This window comes from Octodon degus, unplaced genomic scaffold (genome assembly GCF_000260255.1).
Source record: "Octodon degus isolate 3935 unplaced genomic scaffold, OctDeg1.0 scaffold00155, whole genome shotgun sequence".
NCBI classification, from domain to species: Eukaryota; Metazoa; Chordata; class Mammalia; order Rodentia; family Octodontidae; genus Octodon; species Octodon degus.
The window spans coordinates 111,466-117,196 of NW_004524731.1; the positions used below are offsets into that span (position 1 = coordinate 111,466).

Genomic DNA, 5,731 nt, shown 5'->3' on the forward strand with positions numbered 1-5,731 from the left:
GACATTATTATCTGAAGGGTTTCAGAGTTCGGGGCCAGGGCTAGAGCACTTTCTGCCAATTTATGAAAACCTGAACCCCTTATTTGAACCAGGCTTGAACACTTAAAATCATTTTCAGCTATGAAGTTGTCAAGCCATTAACCCGTAGACAAATAGAGTGCTTCCTAGGCCCGTTCACGTTCGCCAACCCATCCCTACCAATGCATGACTGCTGTGTGACTCTCTAGAGCTCTAGCATAAAATGCTTCTCTCTTGTAGCACATAGTTGCTTCTGTTTATTCAGTGTTCTGAAATTTCCTGTACAGAGTAATTTTACCTCTTTGGTTAAGTTTATTTTCAGTCCTGGTAGTATATTCAAAGTTCTGAATAGCGGATTCTCTGGGTGAACATGTTGCTCAATTTTCAATGTGAACCATGCAGGAAGTTTATTGATTTACACAGCATGATGTTGATTTTGCCTTTGGTCTAAATTTGCTCATGGGATCCCACGGGCTTGTCATGTAACAGATTGGTTCATTAACAAATGTACATAATACAGTTATGTGTTTTATAGCTGTCATGTACTTTTCCTTCTGTTCTCTAATATTCTGCTGTTTCTTACCTTTTTTTTTTTTTTGCTAAAATTGTAAGTACTCCATTCAATGGGAATGCTGAGACATACCCAAAATATTTCCTGACTTCTGAGTAAATATTGTCACGTTTCATCATGCGAAGTGATGTTGATTCAACATCACATATAATCTTCATAATAAAAAAGTGCTAAAAAATAAAAAAAGTGCTAAATGCTTTCCTCTATTTTGTAACCACTTTGATCTGATAATTGAGAAATATTCTGAAGTATTTATATTGTAGTTTCATGTTCCTATAATTATGTATAAATTTTCATATATTTTGGATTTAGGTTTTTTTTTCAAAATTTTATTGATAAACAGAGAGCAATGAGAAAGTTTCAAATCAAATTGGAAGTACAGATTCAACAAATAACACACTGCATATATTCTTCTTAGTGGTTAATTTAGTTTGTTTTTTAATTCACTGAAATTATTATGTAGTATACTGGGGATATCTTGTACTTTATGTGAAAATTTTGTTATTAAGAGAATTTTTCCCAGGGACATGTGCTGCTTTATTTCCCAAAGATAGTATTTATAGGCTGAGATGTTTGAGTCGAATTATATGGATGCATCCCGAACTCTTCAGGCCACAAGTGCTACTGGTCGTAGCTAAATCAACATATACGTCCATAATTCACTTATATAGATAGATTTTTCACTGATACATATAAATACATCAATACTCTATGCACCTGAACTGCATTAGGAATAACATGTCTCTGTAGTGATGCATAAAACAGACTGAACGACAAGTGTTGTGGAATTTGATTCCCTGATGGGGAGCTTGGTGAATAAGTAATGACGACATGAATGAAACTTTGACATGGCGTCAAAGCAGAAATCAAAAAATGACACGAAGTGTTAATATATACAAGCAGGCAATCATCAATCTTCCCTTCAACAATGAAGAAAATAAAGCCTTAGAGAAATTTACAAGACATAGTGAGAAAAAATAGTGTCAATTCAGTAAAAATTTGAAAAGACTAAATCAAAATAGACAACTTTAAAATTCAGAAGATTGTAACTACTATGAAAAATTGTATTCCAATATGCTGGGAACATGTGCAGAATTTGATGCATTCCTAAATCTATGCACAGCATTGCAGCTTAACAAAAATACACATAAATACTTAATAAAGGAATAATAGGTCCAGCCAAATAGCTCTGTGGATTAATGTGCACGTTTAGGCAGACACAGGGCCCGGGGCTTCGATCCCAGGGCCTGCCGTGCCAGCCCTGTCCCTGGGGCACACTGAGATGGCACCTGAAACTGGGTGTGGTGGCACACACCTGTAACCCCAGCAATTTGGAGACTGTAAACAGGAGAATCTTTGTGAGTCTGATCTATGTAGTGAGACCCTGTAAACCCTGTAGACCCCGTACTAAATTTAAAAAAAAGAAATAAGAAATAATCAAATTGACACACAAAATAGAAAATTACAATACTTAGCAAGTTTATACTATGTAATCGTGAGTTCTACAAAACTTTCTAGTAGGTTATATCAGTAATATTCCTAGTACTATTTAATAAATTAGAAAATTATATAAATCTTTACACTTCACTTGTGGAGGTTTGCACCATTCTAGTCCCATAAGCAGACAGATACCAAAGTACAAAACCATTTCTGGCAAGTCTCCTTAGGAACACAGATGCAAACTAGCTTCAGCAAGACATTTGTGAATAGAATGAATGTCATCACTAAAAACTGTCAAGTATCATGTCTAATTACGATTTAAACCAGAATAGCACAAATGGAAATAAATACCTAAAATACCCCATATAGACAGAAGTAATATCTAAACTAACAAGTTAATATCGCTAAATGAAAAGCAAAGTTCTGAAACTTATAAAGCCAACAATACTGCTTGATTAAAAAAAATCTGAGCAACACGGATACAGAACGATCTTAATGTAGTTTTTTAATAGCTGTTAGATTATGATTCACCAATGGTCAGAATCATTTTAAGGGGGGAAACAGAAAGCATTCACTTGAGAGGGATGAGAAAAATTAAGAATTCTAAGTTTTATTTTCAGATAACATGATAACCTACATAGAGGACACACAGAATTACACCTTTAAAAATTGTAGAATTAAGAATCAGCTTCCTTTGCACCCGGTTGAGGAGACTGGTTGGCCTAGGCAGCATGTGCTGAGTGATGCCAGGAAATCTTGTCACTAATGCCAGTTTGGAATCAGATATGGCCCCAGAAAAAGAAAGGAAAGGAGAAGAAAGTTAGAAAAGAAAAGCCAAATTCTAACAAGGCTGTGGAGTCACCAGAAGGAAAGGAAGAAAATATTTCTTCTAAGGCTAACATTGTTAGGAAGAAAGCAGGGCCTTCTGAAGTTGGCATGAGTCCTTCTAAATCCAAAAAGGCTAAAAACCAAGAGGAACCACCCCAGGATGAAGTTATTTCCCCTAAAACCAAAAGTACAAAACAGCAAAAGGAGCCTATTGAAGAGGAAGTTGTCTGTCCTAAAATCGAAACAGCAATAGAGTGTAAGGAGCCTTCTGAAGACCACATAGGCGCTCTAAGCCCAAAAAGATGAAGAAAGAAAAAGAAACCAGTGGAGAAATTGGAGCGAAAAGGCCCAGACTGAAAACTGGGTTATCTCCTCCTGAAGCTGATTCCAATGGTGCCACCAGTGAAGAAAGTAACAGTGAGAGAGCAGGAAGTATCCGTGGAACAAGGAGAAGGCCCTTTCTCTAATTTTCCCATATCTGAAGAAACTGTTAAGCTTCACAGTGCGCGAGGGGTGACCTTCCCGTTTCTTCTACAAGCAAAGACCTGTCACCATGTCTATAATGGGAAAGACTTAATTGCACAGGTGTGCACAGGCACGGGGAAGACTCTCCTTTGCCATCCCTTTGATAGAGAAACTTCAGGGACAGCTGCAAGGCACGAAGAAAGGCCGTGTCCCCAGAAACTTATGCCTGCACCTACAAGGAAGTTGGTAATTCAAGTAAGCAGAGACGTCAGTGACCTCACAAAAAACTGGCAGTGGCTTGGTTTTATGGTGGAACACCATACGGAGGTCAAATTGAACAGATGCATCAATTGCATTCATTGAATGCATCAACAAATTCAACCATTGATATCCTGGGTGGGACTCGTGGTTGTATGAAAGATCACTTCCTGAATGGCAAGCTGGATTTCTCCAAACTTAAACATGTTGTCCTAGATGAAGTTGACCAGACATTAGATATGGGTTTTGCTGATCAAGTGGGAGAGATTCTTTGTGTGGCTTACAAGAAAGACTCAAACTTTGCTTTTTTCTGCAACTTGCCCAAGTTGGGTATTTCATGTTGCTAAGAGATACATGAAATCTACATATGAACAGGTGGACCTGATTGGTAAGAAGACTCAGAAAACAACAGTAGCTGTGCAGCATCTAGCCATGAAGTGCCACTGGACTCAGAGGGCAGCAGTTATTGGAGATGTGATCTGTGTAGACAGTGGCCATCAAGGGCACACTATTGTCCTCTCTGAAACCAAGAAAGAAGCCCGGGAGCTGTCACGGAATGCACCCATCAAGCAGGATGCCCATCATTACACGGTGACATTCCACAGAAGCAAGGAGAAATCACCCTGAAAGGTTTTGCATAATGGTGGATTTGGAGTTAGGTATCAACTAATGTTGCTGCACATGGATTAGATATCCCTGAGTTGATTTGGCTGGACAAAGCTGTCCACCAAAGGATATACTCCTACATTCATCATTGTGAGCAGACAGGCCAAGCCAGAAGGACAAGGGTTTGTGTCTGCTTCTATCAGCGCAAGGAAGAATATCAGTTAGCACAAGTGGAGCAGAAAGCAGGAATTAAATTTAAACAAAAAGTCCCTTTTCCGGGGCCGGGAGACAGCTCAGTAGACTAAGCGCTTCCCTGGCAAGCGCAAGGGCCTGAGTTCAATCCCTGGTTCCTGAAAAAAAAAAAAAAAAAAGTCCCTTTTCCAACAGAAATAAGAAAAGCTTCTAGCAAAGATACTATCAGGCTTTTGGATTCTGTGACTCCCACTGCCTTTGGCCACTTGAAGTAGTCAGCTGAGAAACACAGAGGAGAAGGGAGCTGTGGAGGCCCTGGCTGCAGCCCTGGCGCACACTTCAGGCGCCACATCCGTGGACCAGCACTCTTTGATCACTCAGAGGCAGGTTTTGTAACCCTTTTGTTGTCATTGTCGTTGTTGTTGTTGTTGTTGTTGTTGTTGTTGTGCCAGGGATTAAACTCAGGACCAGGGATCAAACTCAGGACCTTGTACTTGCCAGGCAAGCATTCATTCCACTGAGCTATCTCCCCAGCCCCTGGAGGCAGGTTTTGTGACCATGAACGTAAGGTGCTCAATTCAAATGCCTAATAGTAGTTATGCTTGGAAAGAACCTAAGGGGCAACTGGGTGAGGATATCGATTCCAAAGTGAAGGGAAAGGTCTTCCTCAAAGGGAGGCTGGGCGTTTGCTTTGGTGTCGGTACTGCTGCAGTTACAGAAATACATGACAAATGGCATGACTCGAGATGCTGGCAGCTTGCTGTGGCCACAGAGCAGCCAGCGCTGGAAGGACCACAGGAAGGATTTCAAGGTTCCAGGGGTCGGGAAGGTGGCCGTGGTTTTAGGGGACAGCATGATGGAAACAGAAACTCCAGGGGACAGAGATCAGGAGGTAGCAATAACAGTAGCAGACCCCAAAGCACAGGCCAGAAGTGGAGTTTTAGCAAGGCATTTGGTCAATGATAACAAGTAGAGGTTTTATATGGCAGAAACAGAACTATGTTTTCAATGTGAAACTGAATGCGATTTTTCATACAATTAATAGCACAACTTTCTTTTGACCACTTGGCCAGTTCCCAACCCTTCCAGAGGGTAAGGGTTCATCTCAATTATTTCATTTGATCATTGTTATTTCTGACTATTGCTACTTCTTTCCATCATGTTTTCATTTAAAAAGGAAAATGAATTTATTACAACTTTATTCTTTTTTATCCCATAATTTTATTGAGAAACAAATAGCAATGAGACAGTTTCTAATCAAATTGGTAGGACAGATTCGATAATTAACACATTGCATACATTCTTCCTAGTGGTTAATTGCTGTACAAGATGCAGACATGATATCCTATTTAC

At 39.6% G+C, this 5,731-nt stretch overlaps 1 pseudogene; it reads left to right on the forward strand.

Annotated features, from left to right (window-relative positions):
• Positions 1-2,772: 2,772 nt before the first annotated feature.
• Positions 2,773-5,341, forward strand: LOC101587122 (annotated as a pseudogene).
• Positions 5,342-5,731: the final 390 nt, after the last annotated feature.